Source organism: Thunnus albacares, chromosome 20 (assembly GCF_914725855.1).
Source record: "Thunnus albacares chromosome 20, fThuAlb1.1, whole genome shotgun sequence".
NCBI classification, from domain to species: domain Eukaryota; kingdom Metazoa; phylum Chordata; class Actinopteri; order Scombriformes; family Scombridae; genus Thunnus; species Thunnus albacares.
Window position 1 is genome coordinate 16,516,934 of NC_058125.1, and position 17,521 is coordinate 16,534,454.

The 17,521-nt window shown below is 41.4% G+C and overlaps 1 protein-coding gene and 1 long non-coding RNA gene across 4 annotated transcripts in view; one reads left to right on the plus strand and one right to left on the minus strand.

Moving 5' to 3' along the window:
- Positions 1 to 11,096, minus strand: part of LOC122970984 (zinc finger MIZ domain-containing protein 1-like) — a 117,652-nt gene extending 106,556 nt beyond the window's left edge. For 2 of the 3 annotated variants that reach the window (XM_044337402.1, XM_044337403.1), the window contains exon 1: positions 10,813 to 11,096. The gene's annotated coding sequence lies outside the window, so the exon portion shown is untranslated. The remainder of the gene's footprint in view (positions 1 to 10,812) is intronic. The other variant, XM_044337404.1, reaches the window with a different exon arrangement.
- Positions 11,097 to 14,500: 3,404 nt separating this feature from the next.
- Positions 14,501 to 16,102, plus strand: LOC122971970. The gene is made up of 3 exons (XR_006399606.1): positions 14,501 to 14,627; positions 15,413 to 15,453; positions 15,807 to 16,102. It is a non-coding gene; the product is annotated as an uncharacterized LOC122971970 (long non-coding RNA).
- The last annotated feature ends 1,419 nt before the right edge of the window (positions 16,103 to 17,521 follow it).

Here is a 17,521-nt window from a genome sequence, read left to right on the forward strand (position 1 = left end):
GTCTTCAGGTATAGACAGTAGCATGAATAAATGCGACTTTGCTGCAGTGAACATTAGGGAAATTTTTTAAGCTTTATTTGGGTAGATGTGACTCGCATACAAATGTAGGGATGCAACATTCAGGGCTTCTCCAAACAAGTGATTTTATAGACAAATGAAGCAACTGCTCAGACATGTGAGGCTCGCACCCGTCTCTGTGCTCAAGGTGGCAGAACGCGTGTATGACAACTCGCTGCCGTAAGTTGATTTAACTGCCGAAAATTCATGAGGGGGGGGGGGAATAAAATGAAGCCTAACAATAGTATTGTTGTCTGAAAGCGGTGGAAGGACGAGCTGCGTGAAAAGTTCATTCATTCTGAACTAATCTTTTTAGTGATTTGGGAGTAACGATTCGTGCCACTCACTAATGAATGAGGGACTGAACTAATCATTAGGATATTTATGAATAATATCATGTCAGCTGAGCTGCTGCTACAAGCAAGTGTACAGTCAATCACTATTTGAGTTTGGACACCAAGTGTATGAGAAGCATGCGGTACCGATTACTCTTTCATCCGTCACCAGAAGTCTCTCCTGCTTCAGCATTGAGCAGCTGATTGAAATGAATCAAAAGGATTTTTTTTTTTCTTTCTGCTGCACTAGTTTAAAAAAGACGCCACTTGCCAGAAACAGAGTCAAACTTTCCATCACTGCTCATCGCCGTCTTTGATCCCAGACAAATAAGAAAACAAAAAGTGGAGGATGGCTTGTGAAACACTGGGGCTTTCAGAGGCATTCTTCCTCTCTTGGAAGGCTGCCCGCTCTTTTGAAAAGGGTTTTTTTCTTCAAAGCAAACGCCGGTGACATTACCCATTCTCCTCCCAATTAAAATTTATTGAAAACATCCAGGAAACACTGTAGGGCTAATATCATCACAACTAGCCTGTCAAAAACAAACAAATACAGCGATCACCAAGAGAAAAAAAGGAATCTTTCCCTGGCCTTTTGAGTTCATAACCAGCATTTAATCCGCTGTGATGATTTACAATATGACAAGTCAAGCAAAATTTACTGTGACGGATTGAATGGGACCCAACATAAATATAATTACAGCTCACATGATCGTCTCCACCTCCCTCCTCAAAAAGGAAGTGTCTGCCGATGCCACACAAAGAGGACGTAGGATACGCAGCCTTGGGTAATTTGTTTTTTCAATTTGCTCCTCAAGATCAGCTGATGCCAAAGGATTTTAAAAAAAAAAAAACACAGATCCACAAAGTGTCATGGATTTATCAGTAATTGAAGTGACAAGGCCCTAACATCAGGTATGTTACTTGAATTGACTGCTGGATAACTGCAGCACCCAAACCTAGACCTAATGTCATTTGACCTCAAATATTGAAGGTCAAGTGAAACGACAGGGCAACAGTGCGTGGTAATTCTTAAAGATAACAGCTGCAGCTGATAATTGGAGAGTGCATTTCGAAGATGGATGCTTTTAAATATTTTTTAAAAAAGAGAGAAGAGTGAGTTGGCAGAGCAACATCTTATCAAGTCAAATTTGGCTATAATTTAATCTTAAAAAGGAATAATAAGAATGTTTCAATCAACTTGGTTCGAGTCAACTGACACAATCCAGAAAAAGTGAAACTTGATTTTAGAAAATACTTGAAACAAGTTGATCCGAAACAGATTTAAAAAATCTTAAATGACTTTAAATACAGACAAAAATAACTTGATAGGAAATTATCTGCAGTGTGCACATGCTGTTGAAGAACTGTATCGTATGTACAGAATCATAAGGACACAAAAACACAGGGACAAGCATAACAAGTCAAAATAATATGAAAAAAGGAGTAAATATGGAAATAGTTTACAAAGATATATAGCAGTAATTCCCTAACCAAAAAAAGTCATAAACTCTGTGAGAAGTGGCAACACATAGGGGTAATTCTCCAAAAGAAACCCACTGTGCCCAACCCCCCCGGACAGCTCAGATTAGGTTTCACATTCCTACCTCACAAATAACACACACACACACTCACGCACACGCACGCACACACACACACACGAGTGAGAGAGTGGAGACAGAGATGTGGAATGAGACACAGCCACTTTTGTTAAGACATTTCTGACCTCACACTATTTCATCTCGCTGACGATGTTTACACCATGAGTCAAGCACAAGGATATCTTCTCTCTTGTTCTTTGTCCAAGATGTGGAGGATCCACCACTCCCTCCCCTCGTCACCCCTCCCCTTCCATCACTCTTAAATCTAATGTAACACACATTAGTGAAACCAGCCATACGCCAATGGTGACACGAAGGATGCTGGGCCCTCGGGAGGGCCATCTCTCTCTCTCTCTCTCTCTCTCTCTCTCTCTCCCCCCTCTTTTTCTCCCTCTCACCCTCTCCCTCTCTCTCTCTCCACATGCCAGGCACATCACGGGCGCAGCCTCACACCACAGCGTCTGTGACTCAAACATGCCCTCCTTTTAGAGCAGATGGTCAAAAATAGCGTCCGCCGTCAACATTTTTGTAAGCCGTGGGACCCGTTGGGCCACACAACGTTTGCCAAGGAGTAGGGGTGCAATATATGTGTGCGTGTGTGTGTGTGTGTGTGTGTGCGGGAGAGTAAAAATAATCTGGTCAGTTACAGCTTTTCTCTGTTTGATACTGACAAAGTGAGAACACCCTGTTGTTAGAAACGAGCTTATGCAATCTGCACCTATAAATAGGAGTGTGAAGCGTGTCTGCATATGTCTCGCTGTGTGTTTACATCCAGACAACATTGCCCAATTCATTAGCATTCATCAGCAACAGTGGTTGTTATGATTTTTTATAATTACTATTAATGTGTGTGAAACCATCGCTTCTTTCTGTAACTGTTCATTTCCACCCCTTAAGCCACTGCTGAGAACGGGACAGCCTGGCAGCCACCGGACAGGGGGAACGTGAGGAAACAGACAGGACGTGTTTACAGAAGAGTTATTTAAAGTCACCACTGGGACAGCAGTACACGTGCTTACACTATGTTTTTTTTTTTTTTTTTTTTTTTTGCTCACCTACATGCTGTGTCTATCCACAAATGCACATTTCATATCCTGAAATCTTGCAGGTCATTCAGAGGCACATTCACCAGTATACCAAGTTTGTACCAAGTGTTTGAATTTTCAGGCTTGTGACATAGTCGCTACATGTCTTTGCCTGGCAAACTATGTGTTATTATGATCAGATTAAGTTAAGCTGTGTAGAAATGCCTTCATCTGGTACATCACGGTACATCTTCTAGGATTTATATGATTTGAAATTGTTTCTTTGTCTTTACTTCCACTGTTGTTCAACACAGCAAATATCTATATGAATAGACAGAGGAGAGTGTCAGTGTCTCAGGGATACAAGAACCATGTTCATAGGATACTCTATAAATTTATTGATAACATAAATAAAAAAATAAAAAGCTAATTGTTGTGGGTTTCGTCACTCTTACTGTTTTCTTCTGTTTCTTATTTCCATTTTTGATATATCTGTTCTGAATTTTGGCACTGCAGTTCCCATCATGCTCTGGTAATGTAAACAGGAAGTGTAATGTTGCCATGGAGTCAGTGGTTGAGCTGTGGGCTACACCTGAGCTCAGTTTTTCTAGCCTACATTTGTTTACATTGTGGCAAATCTGTACCATGAAATGTCATGCTGCTTTACATACCAGCAAATCCTGTTTACATTGCAACTATGGAAATACAAACAATCACTTGGATTATTTGATACTGAAGACAAGAAAGATTTGAATTGTATTCCTCCTTATTTCTCTGGTGTTTGAGCTGATTTTATGGGTAAGTTGCTCGGATTCCAGTAGTACGTACCAATTTGACTTATTTATTTTATCCACATTACATTACTTATTCATATCAACTGGGTGCAAGGGGTTAATGTTCTCCACCCCATTCACTGCTGAGACTTCTCTTCTGGTCTTCTTTCACTGCCCACAGCTGTCACGTCAGTGTATCAGCTCTGGTCCGTGATGCATGCCTTGCACCTGGGTAACGGACCGCACACAGACACCGTGTTAGAATGAGGGTACAGTGTAAGCTGACACACGGGCTGTGGGTGTGGTGTCACCGCTGTCTGCGCTTCATCATCAGTTAGACAGTTTTGTTAGGGCGGGATGAAGAAAGTGATATCAGGTCACGAAAGAGAGAAAATCACAGCTCAATGTTAAGGATTCAATAAGGTGGTTTTAGCTTCTTAACTCCTTTGCTGCTTTTCTACATTTTGTATCATAGTAAACTGAATATCTTTGGGCTTTGGACCTACAAACAATTAGAGGAAGTCACCTTGGGCTCTGGGAACTTTTAATGGTGATTTCTGCTATTTTTTTTATTAAACAAATAATTTAAAAAAAAATCGATAGTTTAATTAAAAATGAAAATAATCTTTTGTTCCGTGTAACGTGACATCTGTAAACCTCACACTTCACCTTTGTGCTTCCCAACACTGCGTATCCGTGATGCAAATGTACAAACTAAATAACTGACTGCTGCTTAGAAGAGAGTTTGTACCACACACTCTTAAGTTTCTATTCGTCAGAGATGGAACCAAACCTGGAACGAAAATGAATGTAGGCAAGTGGAGCAGATCAGTTGTCAGTGAAAGGGCACTCTGCTCTGGCACGGTTTTTCATAGGAAGTCTGAACAATGAAAGAACAGAGGCAGAACGTGATGACAGGTGTTGGGCTGTCAATCAAGTGTGATCAGACCACACACAAAGAGTCCTGATGAAGCAGATTACTGAGTGTATAAGTGTTCGTTTTTTATTAAATAATAACTGCCAGCATACTTTTTTAACTTTCACTTTGATTGTTGCTTATTTAGTCACAAATATGTGTTTTTGAGAAATACTTCACATTTGAAACCAAGTTCTCAAGAGCTCTAAAGTGCTATCAAAGCCTGTAAGAACAAACACCCAGAAGGACCTCTTCACTTCGGGTCACCTCAGCCTTTGTCACAGTGTATATGCAAAGGAAAACAGGTGAAATGCAAAACGATATTTAAATAGGAGCCTCTCGTGCGTCGACATCTGGCAATAAATGAATGAGAAACGGTGCAACATGTCAGGGGGGGGATTTTATCTACTTGTGTTTTTACATCTTGATAGCAAACTTGAAAGTACCTGACATTTGTGTTTGTTGTGGAGTGGGTGGATGCAGAGGAAAGGGGGAGGTGGAAGAGGGGGGTGGGGGGGGGGGGTGATTGTTGGGGGGAAAGAGATTACCCTCAGACCTTTTCTTTGAGAGAGAGAGAGGCAGAGAGAGAATGGGGGAAGGACATTCCCTGTGTATTAGTAAATCCCAGTTAATTTTCCCTGTCAGAGAACAATGAGATATGGACCCCCGCGGGCTCTGTTGAATGTAATTCCACCACTTGCTCAGAATCACCTTCATTACTCATCAGAGGTGTGGATCTCGCTCTCTCTCTCTCTCTCTCTCAAAAAAAAAGGCTCCAAAGCGCACACTAGACACGGTGATGCTTCAGCAGAGCCCCTGAGGAGTCTTTCTGGCGCCCCTTTTTTTTTTTTTTTTTTTTTTTGATAGTGAGATTACACCTCTTGAGACATTTTCACATTTTGAGAGCAGCTGCTAGTTTCTCATTCTTCAAATTTAAGAAGGAAATATGTCTGCCATGCAACACTATCCTATGCTACAAGATTTGACAACCCTTCAGGGTTCCCGGGTTGGACCTTGTTTAATTTATAGAAGCAGAGACTTTGGAGAAGCCGGATGCTATTCATGATTCAAAGCCTTTCATTTACACTTAACACTGCGGTGCAGCGCTGTGACATCATCTGCGTATGTTTTTCACAGCATGTCACATTCAACATGCATGAGCCCACGACTGCTGGGGGCCTCAAAAGCTCCAATTACTGTATATCCATTGTGGGTTAAGGCTCGCAGATTGGAATAGATCTAGTTTTTTTTTTCCCCTCACAACTATCATGTCACACTCTAACTCGTCTGTTTAACTCCCACAAACATGTAAACAAAGTATTAGTAGATTTTAATTACATTTAATTTCACATTCATCCAGATCTTAGTCTTCAAATTGCTTGTTTTGTCTGAGCAACAGTCCATAGATTCAATGAATTTACAATGATATAAACCAGAGCACAGCAGCAAATCCTCACATTTGAGAAACTGGAAGTAGGAAAAGTTTGGCAATTTTGCTTAATAAATAACATAAATGACCATTTATCAAATTTGTTATCAGTTTCAGCTTCCATGACATCCATATCATCTAGAACCCTGTCAGTCACTCTGAGCACTAATAACAAATCCTGTGCATAATTAAGATTTTAAATAGAAAAGGAATTTCCTGGTTTACCAAATATACAGTATTTCGACTCTTGTGTGCGTGTTTGTGTGCGTGTGTGTGTGCTTGTGTGTGTGTGTGTGTGTGTGTGTTTTTCTGTTCCGGCTAACTTCCCCTCCAGCATGGCTGCAGCTGTAAGAGGAGGCAGGCCTATTGTTCAGACTAACAAGGGGCGCAGAGGTCACTTGCATTTTCACAAGAGCTTTGCCAGAGGGGTTGGGGAAGTAACCGGCACACTAGTCTGTTTGGTGTGGATCTACACTAAAGCTTTTTCTATAAAGTCACACCATTCCCAGTCTATTATAAAGAGGGATAGATTAGATTAAGTGAGATTATGCAGAGAGGGGCTCCCTAAAAAGAGCAAAAATAACACACTCAGGATTTAGCAGGCGAGTCAACAGTGGGATTAAGCCAAAAGGACACGTTCAAATCCAATGCTAATATGACAATGGTCATCCTTCCACAGGCTCTACTTATAAGTGGTCTCAAATGTTGTTGCTTCAAATTCCTCATCACATTTCACAAGCTGCAGCAGCAACAGAAATCTGACTTTTATTAGCATATTTTGGTCACAAAGATGAGATTAATCTAGAATGTGACAAATCTCAAAACCAAAAGTAAGCGGTATTTCTCTTCTCTCCATCAAACTGTCATCCCTGTCTTCCCCTCCTGTCAAGCCCTCTCTGCGCGTACAGTTTGTACAATAACAACTCCTATCACCAGTGCAACCGAAAATATGCACAAAGTGGTTGCACACTCTAACATGATTAAATGATGTGTGGTCTGGCGTCACTCCCAGCACCTCTCCCATCCCTCGCTATGCTCTGTATCTCCCTCCTGCACGAACGCAAACACACACAGATTCCCTTTCCCTGAGCTGTGTTTTGAAAATAGAAGCTTCATATTAACAGTCAACAGTCAAGCTGACAGGTACAGTCTGACCATTCTCTCCGTCGTAAAAACCCTTCAGTGGATATCTGCGCAGTACATGTTACTGCAGCTCCGTGTCACTGAGGTGCAGTGTTACAAATCATCGCGAGCACACACATGAGGAATGCTAAATAACATGTGTGAGGAGAATACGGTGGAATGGTGTAGAGCAAATGCTTTTTTTGTTATCATCCGTGGTGGAGGAAGTATTCAGAGTCGCAAGATATATATGAGGCGTCACAAGATGACTAACGGGATAGGAAAGAAGAAAAACCTTGTTTTTCTACACAGTTATATACATTTATTCTGGCTTTTGTAATGGTTACTTATTTTTCTTGCGAAACAGTCACAGTAAAATGAAACAATCTGAGGTTAGAAAGAAAAATGACTCCTTGGTGAAACTTATACTTGTCACACTTGGTTGCAAGTACATGTTGCATTATTTTAAGGGGCCACCAGCCAACAAAGTTGGTTTAATTTATAACACAGCAGTATATTTTATAGACTAGTTTTTGTGTGTTAAAGTGTATAGTATATACAGAGTGAGAAGCGCAATATTTCTGTCTGAAATGTGATGGAGTAGAAGTAAAAAGTGGCATCAAAGTTGTACTTCAGTGAAGTACTTAAGTACTTAGTTACTTTCCATCACTAGTTATCCTAAACAATCACACTGTCAGACACATTGCAATATCAAAATATAATAAAACACACAATATAAAAATGAAGTGCTGTTTGACACCAGCGTAAACTTCATGATTGAGCTACTACAACTGCCCAGTGACACAATTTTTATTATGGAGAGCACCAGGCTTGCCCTGCACTTTCCTTACTCATTGAAAATAGCCATACCAGCAGGATGATTCATCCCAGGAGTTTATTCTGTCGAGCACTGACAACACAAAAAAGACCTTGAGCGAAACCTACACAAGCCTCCCACAAGCCCTCTGACCACGGAAGAAGAGCAGTCAGTCGCCTTTTTCCCTGTTAGAGTACTTAAGAGAGCTCTCCGTATGCAGGAGCTGCTCGCCGCAAGTGGAATTCCCAAGTCAGATCAATAAAATTATGACATTATACACCATCAAACAGCCGTGTTTACCAGCTACTAAAGCACACATTGTTGGTAAAAAGGCCATTGACGGAGGGTTTAGCTTTGCTGCTATGACGCAGATGAAACTGGAATGAGATATTTCACAAACCTCTTAAGTCTACGCTGCAGTCTATGTTGTGTTTCTGAAATATTACCAGACAAAAGGAGCATCAGATGCACTACACGGACAACATTTAAGTAGGTGAGGGTGGCTAGTTGAGACACACAGCCTCCAGGTCTCCTCATAGGCTGGCCGGCAGTGCTGCTGGAGGTAATGAGGCCTCTTGTGTGTCCTCTCTGATCTGAGAGCTGAATAATTTCCCATGTGGCACAGCCATTTCCAGCTTCCGCCTTTACTCTCACCTCATCGGGTGGGTGGAAAGGCGAGAGCGAAAACTCCCACCCAGCCCTGAAAACGTGTTGCCATTGTCAATCCACAGTGCCACACACAGACCGCGAGCTGGCTGCAGTCCAGACAGGAAAAAAAAAAAGAAAGAAAAAAAAAAAGAGATTTGTTTTCTACCTCAAACGTGTGAGATTTAATTTAAAAAATAAAAAGTTTACTTTTTCTGAATGAAAAAAAAATCACTTTATTTTTAGGTTTTGTTTGCTAATCTGTGTTAGAAGCAGCTGAATGTCTTTTTACTGTTTTATTCTGCCTCGCTTTATGCTGACACTTTTCATTGGCCAGAAGGAAACTCAGAGTTAATAAATGGTCTACTTCAGCGCCCAGACACACGTGCTGGGTTGCAGATCTCTTTTTCAATGTGTCTTTTGTTTGACGGCTGGTGTTTCAACATCCTCAACTTGAATAGAAGAAGGTCAGCCTGGTGGGGTCTGCCCCATGGTTATTCAGGAGCCCAACCTGGGGCCCCACAGAGGTGGGGTGACTGGGAGGGAGAGGATGGGACAGAAAACCTCCTCCTCTGTCTGACACCACCCTAATCTATGAAGCGACTGGAAGTTGGAAGTTTCCCGTGCACAACCAGAGCTCAATCAGCGCTTAATCACACGTGCCATCGTGTGCTTGTGGTGCATGCAGATTGAAGAGTCACGCAGGGATTTGAGCAAAGAGCAATCAAAAGACCAGGTGCATAAAAATGGCAGCTTTCTAGTTTGACATTGTTTCCCGTCCTGCATCGAAACTGTAAAGTTTTACAACCATCGGAGATTACAGGTTGAGAAGTCTGTCAGTTCAGAAGGCTGCAGGCAGCAGCTATTAAACCCAACCAGACCCTCGGGTTGCATGGCAGAAATGTAAACAAGCAACTGAGGCTGCTCAATAACTGGTGTCACCGCAGAAGTTTTACACGACCCTCAGCAGCCGGGTCCAAACACCCGGCTGTGCTGTGCAGGAGACGTTCGGATGCTGCAGCGGCTAAAAGCAGACAAGAGGAGAATGAACTTTTCAGCAACATAACAAAAACAGGAAGAGGTCTCCTGGACATCTCACCAAAACAAGAGAAGAAACATCTGCACGTGTGTCTGTTTGCTTGCTTTCTTGCTTGATTCTCCAAGAAACAGAAAAAGGTTGCATGTGTAAATGAAAGAAACACACTCTCTCTCTCTCTCTCTCTGTCTCAATGACAATGGTTAGGAAGCAGATCTGGGAGCAATGTCTGCCTCACTTTTTTCCACTTGGCCATGCTTTTTGCTTCCTGGACAGATGTACAGCAAGTGAAAAGCAGCTATATATCAGAGGCCCCTCCAATCCCAACTGGTTCCATATTCAGACAGCAGGAATTTGGGGAGTCAACTTGTTAAACCCTCATGAAGCAGTAATGACCTACAGCAGTGAGACAACTCCAGGCTGTGGCATATAGACTACACTGTATGCATTCATATCTAATGCTATACACATGTGCTGCTGCTCACAAAGCTCACATATAAACATTTAAAAATGACATTTAATGAACAATCCGCGCACTGCAGTGACCGCTGTCTTGCCTTATCCAGTTATCCTGCAGCTTGCACCTACAATTCTACAGCACCATTAAACCCAGATTAGACAAACCATGTGGTCTTTGCAAATCAGAGGCAAAAGGTAAAAAAAAAAAGCAAGACCTCTAAATGTTGCACACACACACACGCTCACACAGACACACGCACCGCGGCATGATTCATTCTGCAAGCAAAATGCATACAGGCTGCTACAATGTAGCCTCCAAGCCCCAACGCTTAGAGATCAACGCGGCATCTGTTACTAACGAAATACACAACCTGCTTAACAGCCCGCCGGTTCAATCCCGACGGCACAGAGCGGCGTGATAGTAAATAAAAAGCTGTGGTTTATTATTACAGCCTCCGACGTGCTCCTCAGTGCCAGTTCAAGTGGTCACTCTATTGTTGAGAAACAATCTGAGCCAAAGTGGAAACAAAACCTTTCCCGAGACAAGAGCCTCGCAGCGCCACACTGGAAACAAGCAACGTTAAGTTTGCTGCTACTCACCGGGTTATTAAGCGGAGAAAGTCCTCGGTAATTTTCGGCTCTTGTTTTTAAATATCTTCCCCCCTCACGGCCACTGAGAATGGGCTCAACGTCAGTGGGTGAGTAACTGAATAGAGTCGGGGAGAGCGCAGTAAGTTGGAGTGTCAAATTACATTGGCTATTCTATTACCAAAGGGACCCATGCTCGGTGGCTGCTGACAAAATGTGTCGCGGATTTTACACGGAGACGCCATCAGGAGGAGAGAGCCGGGAGCGGAGCCGGACTGTCGCTCAGCAGCCATCTGGTACATTGACTGCATCTGCGGCTGGGGCGACCCGCTCACTGACGGTGGACCCACCACATCTACCGCAGTGTGGGGATACACGGGGTTTTAGGAAACGGAAATATACAGTATAAACAAATAGTTAAACACATTAAAACGGAAGCTGTGTTTTGTTTTGTTTTGGGTTTTTTTGTATGTAGCCTCTATCGTGATTGATCCAGTGAAAATAACAACATATAAAGGTCCTTTATTGTAATTTAAAATGTATTATTATTATGGTATCAAACATTATTTACAGTAGGCTTATTATGACTATTATTATTAGTAGGCTATTATTTACAGTGATATTGCAACTTAATACTAGTACCTAGAGTAGTTATAATATATTAAAAAAACACTCAAATACGTCAAAAATATAATATACAGTAAATAATAGTAATTAAAAAAATCATTTATTAAACAATAAAAATGATAAATAAAACGATTACAATAAAAGAAAATTAAAATGTATTTAATAATTAATTAAAAATATGTAATGTTTATATTAACAAAATGAAAATCATCAATCGTCATTAAAATTAACACTGTGATGACAATATGTTATTGTAATTTATTATCTGAATTTATTAATATACCTGACAACAAACAACAACAAACGCACGCGCTCACACGAGGGCACTCGCACACGCGCGCGCTGCGCTCCGGCGATCCGCCTCGGAGCTGACACCACCCTCCGTGTTTTGCAGGTCGCCGCTCTCTGATGGAAGGCTCTGAATAACAAAGACATGTTTGAGAGCAGCAGCGGCATCAGCAGCAGCAGCAGCAGCAGCAGAAACAGCAGCAGGCTGGGCTGAGCGCTGACGTCAAGGAGCCATGACTGTGCCAAGCAGCATCCAGACTCCTGTCCACCACACGCGCACGCACACAAACACATACACACACACTGACCTGATGCTGCCACTGTGGCCTCTTTGGAGACACCCCTTGTCAAAAGTTAGAAATACATCACCCTGTGTGCTGTGATTGACTCCTCAGAGTTGTGAGATGTGTTCAGGGTCACAGTGAAGTTTTCACTCTCAGAGGGTTTTATACATTTATAGTAGAAGTCACTACACAAGTGATACACTCTGCTGGTGTGTTTGGAGTCCTGTGGAGCCTCTGCTTGCTGGCCTGTGCATCTACCCCAGCTGTCTATACTGGAACAATAGGCGCCATTTGTCCTGCTAAAAGGTGACAGGAAGCATTGATTTCAGCCTGTTCCAAGCTTGTAAGCCATCCCTGAATTGGCTAATGTGAACATTTCCCTCTAACGGAGGTTGGAAAATTTTAGGCAATCATGATGCACAGTAATTGTATCAGGATGCAGGACCTAAGTTTGGATTCCAGGATACCAAAACACCCAATCAATTTTATCGAGCCGTTAATTGCAATAAAGCCCTGTAATGTTCAATAGGAGATTCTAGTAAGGTGCAATGCAAACAGCTGACATCTATACAAAAAGGTAGTATTTAAAGATAGTTGGAAACAAAGAACAAATTGGGAAACACAAAAAACTGCATTTACAGTATATCTAAATCACTAAGGATTTGGTCTAATTAAAGCCAGCGCACTAAGTTATTTTAGAGCTTTTTTATACAACACTCCACTTCTAATCATAAAAAATGTACTTTTTTAGTTTTAGTTATTCATATACTCCAAATGAAGGCATGCATGGAAGATGGAGTAATTTAGATATATTTTCATACCATACAGCAAATTGTAAATGCAGTAAAGCAGCCATTTAGTGCTGTCACAAAGGTAGGAATTACTAAATTGTCGGCCATTAAAGAGCTAGTTACTCATTCACTGATTTCTCTCAGGCTACTTAAGCTTGACACCCGCAGCTGGGAGAACTATTTTATTCTTGTATGGTTAAATGTTTAAACCATCAAAGTTACAACAGTTAAAAGTTCAGGGTCAGTATAGCTGCACTCCATCAATATGTAGGTATGTGATGCATGTTTTGGCTAATGATATGAATAAGACGACACTCAGAATAATTGAGCATCATAATATAAAATCTTCCCTGTACTCCACTGCAATGGTTTGAAAAGGATCGACCTTTTTAGACCCGTGATCACACTGTTGTGACACCTTCTCCCTCAAGATGATGATGTCGTCTGTGATGTATGCCAGCACAAGACACTGATCCAAATATAGAGGGGAATTTTCCTTATCACAACTGGGTCAAGGAGACTGAGTCAAAAATGGTCTGTTAGTGAAATGCTTCAAAACTTGTGTGTGCGCAGATGTTCAACATGTTGCAGTGCAGTACATCAGCAGGCTCCAGTGAAGACCAAGTGTGACATCAGATTTACCCGACATGCTTTACTGCCAGGGATATGCTGGTCTGGTGGTTAACATTGTCACCTCGCAGCAAGTACACAGGTTTGATTGCTGGGCTTTTTCTGAGTGGAGCGTTTAATTTGTTCTTGTTTCCTTTTTCCTGTCCATCACAGTAGATTGGAGACCAAAAGGCTTTAACCCTCAAAGAAGTGCTATAGAAAGTACAAGTAGAGATTATGAATCAGTTAGATGATTAAAAGCTGCAGTCATCAATATTTTTCTGACAACAATTAAAAAGATAAATATGAAAAAGGTGTTGCTTGTTTTGATGAACTCACAGAGAATTATCACCTGACTCTGCAGTTCCCCTCTTGAGTGTTTTAGTGTCTTTTTGCTCATTGTTTTGGTTTTACAGTCACAACTTTACTGTTTTGGTTCTTACTGCTCTTACCAGCATCATTGCCAGATGCAGTGGGCAGCTAACTGTTTTCTTTTTTTTGTGCTTAGTGTATAATGACTTTCAGTAATATGAAACATGAATATGATACAAAAACATCATAGACTATAACATAAAATTGTAACTAGCTAGCTGTTTTCACTGAAGAAGCTCCAGTAAACCCACTTTACACTACCTGCCCAGGACCAAACGGCAGACAGACAATGTTAGCAACTAGCTGGTGAACATAGTGTATTTTCTGGTGTATTTCCCTCAGGAGTTGGTAGAAAGCAAAACAAAACTATAAAGGGTATGATTATTGCACTTACATTAGCCAGATAGACACAAACATGACTCAAAGAAAATGCTAATGCTACTTGGTGTCTGTTAAAAGTGTAAATAGGCTACTGTTAGCTAACTCATTAGCCAGAATAACTCAACAAGGTGATAATACAGCTTTTTGTGTCGCCCCCAAGTGGCCAAAAAAGGAATGTAGGTTTAAAGAGGTCCTATCATGCAGATTTTACAAGTCTATTTATATTCTACGGCTCTGCTGGAATATCTTTGCATGATTTACATTTCAAAAAACTCTTTATTTAACTCATACTGACCCTTTATGCAGCCCCTCAGTTCACCCTCTGTCTGAAACAGGCCATTTCCACTCCTGTCTCTTTAAGGCCCCCTTCCCGAGGAGCCAACTCTGTTCTGATTGGCCAGCCTCAGGAAGCTGACCTTCGGGAGACATCCACCAGCTCCAGGAGCCACGTCAACAAATCATGAAACAAACTATGGTAGTAGGATTTCACTACTTTTTCTCATTCTTTGCTCGAAATGTCAACTTCTGTACATGTTCAAGTTGAAAATCTGATCTGAAATAAATATGAGAGTGGACAATGCAAACAACACATGAAAAAACCTTAGCAACAACCTTAGCAACAGAGGCTACAGTACATATGGGCAAGTGCAACGGGCTAACATCAGCTTGTTGTCGAGTTAGAAAAAAAAACATAGCAAACGAAGCATTCACAGTCGGTTGCAGCCTGGGCTTTTGACTTGCAGGGAGCACTTACATAAGTTAACCTCAAGTTTTGGAACATTGACCATGTTTAGCATAGCGTAACATCATCACAGTATATAACAGAAAATCACACAAAACATGACATGTCCCCTTTATGTGACTGCTGATTCTTGGTATATTCAGTCTGTTACTTGTTCACTGTACACAACACAACAACTGTTTTGTTCATACAAAATTAGGTTTATAAGCACTGTTTACAAGGTTAATAGCAAAGCAACCTCTTATCTGCAACAGAGTTATTGCATCATGTATTTTATTAAACTTGCAACCAAGATGTAACATATCCTAACTAACGAACCAAAGATGTGAGTGCGCCTCCCAAAGAATACTGGGTGATAGGATTATAATGAATGAATGAAACTTTCTTTTTGTCCATGGTCTGTTACATTTCATTTGAGGGATTTCTTTGTCGCACACCTGGTATAACGACCTATAAAACCTCATATTGTCTTGTACTTATAACAAACTAATCCCAGCTTCCTGATTCTGTCTCAACAGAAGTTCTTTGGTCACATGGCTTCTATGAAGATGAACGGACTGTAAGGGGCACATTAGTTCCCACTCATTCTAGTTTTCACATTATGTTGAATGAAGATGACAAAATCAGCAGCAGGGAGTCAACGATCTTGCCAGATTTTGAGTTAAATCCGAATGAGTTAGATCAACATTTCATGAACCAAATTTAAATTACATAAATATTCTTACATGGCCTCATTGATGGTTTTCTTTTTGTCCTTCTTTACCACTTGTAGACACACACTCTTAGAGAATTACAAAACACATCGTCGATGCTTGACTCTCACCCCACATGTCCCTTTTCTCCTTACATAACAACAGCACAATGTGATCTTTGAAAATGTAGGGAATGAAATGTCTGTGTTTTCATTTACAGTTCCCACCTGGTTTATGAATGAACAACCACCAGGCTCCAGAGACCAGCCCACATCCTCCGCAACCAACCAACCACTGGCTGTCTTCCAGTCAAAATGTGTTCACAGTGCACACTTTGCTCTGCTGTGGACAGAGAGCTCATACTGCTGCGGTGGTATGTCCGAAAAGAGGAAAAAGAGAGATAGTGTTGGAATCATACGTTCCCTAGAGTCTACTTACTACGATGGTCAAGAGCTGTATTGGTATATTTTACCTCAATTTCTTTGCTGAGACATAAAAATGTGAGTTAAATTATAGCTGGAGACTGTCAATGAATTCTGTGCTTTCACTTTACCAAGCCTCTTAGCTCTCTGTGCGTCTTTCCCCAAACAACTGTGTTATTGGGGGTCTGTTGTGTTATGGGATTGTGTGTGACCTGCTGACAGTATTGCAGACTATACAGGGGAGTCTGGTCAGCAAATAGGATTGCAAAGGATGGAGGGAATCAGTAGGGCAATGAGGAGGAGAAGGAGGAGGAGAGGCTTCTGTAAACAGGGGGACAACTATTGCTCTCTATTTGACAAAAAGGCAGGGAAATGTGTTTAAACCCCATTGATTCTCATTACAGCAGGAGAGACAAACAGAAAGAGAAGAGACATACCGAGACAGGTTGTGCTGAAGCCTCCTGACGATTTGCTTCCCTTGTTTTACTCTAAGATAAAAAAAAACAAAAATAAACAAAAAGTCTCTACAGTGTGGGGCTGCCGGCACCCCATGCTGCTTTGCTTTTGGGGGACTAGAGAGCCAATCAATGTGTGCTCACAAAGGGGGAAGAGCATTCAGAAAGCCAACTGTTCCCTTAGGCCATGGACAATGAAGATGTGGGAGAGACAGAGGGAGACAGTGCAGAGAGGGAAAGAGGCGAGAGGGTTGACAACATGTATCCTTTACTACCAACTGAGAGGAATAACATGATCACTGCAACACTGACACACAGCAAATATAACACTGACTATAGTCCCATAGAATAATGCTTGTCTAAGCTAATGAGTATTATTCATGCTAGTGGCACAGCTATATGGATGGCACATCTGTCAGTCAGTCGGTCGGTTGGTCGGTCCTCCACTTTGGCCGAGACTAAGATATCAACATATGTACTTAATGGATTGGCACAATTTTTTTGTACAGATGAATCCTAACAACTTTTGTGATCCCTTGACTTTTCCTCTCGTGCCACCATGAGGTTGACATTTGTCTCAATAACTGATGGATTGCCATGAAATTTCGTGCAGACATTCATGCACCCGTCAGGATGAATTTTCATACCTCAAGTCCTCCAGATTAAACAACCAAATACATTGTTTGACCACATGCACTCAACGATACATAGTAGCATTTTAAAATCTGGCGCCCCTATCGGCAGTAATCAGCAGGAGAACATCATTTGTCTGTGCTTTCCAAAACCGCTACAAATCACTGTTCAAAAATTATTATGTTTTATGACATGACAACACCATGGTTAAGGTCTGGTTAGGTTTAGGCACAAAAAAACAACTCTGTTAGGTTTATGGAAAGATCATGGTTTTGGTTCAAATGATGGAAGACAGTAAGCGGTTGGAAATGTGACACTTGCGGTTGGAAACAGGAAACAAACAGCGGTCTCCTGTGGCAAAGTCTACCGTTGGGTTATAGCCTCTCACCCCCCCCTCCCACCTCCTCTAAATGATGAAAATTGTC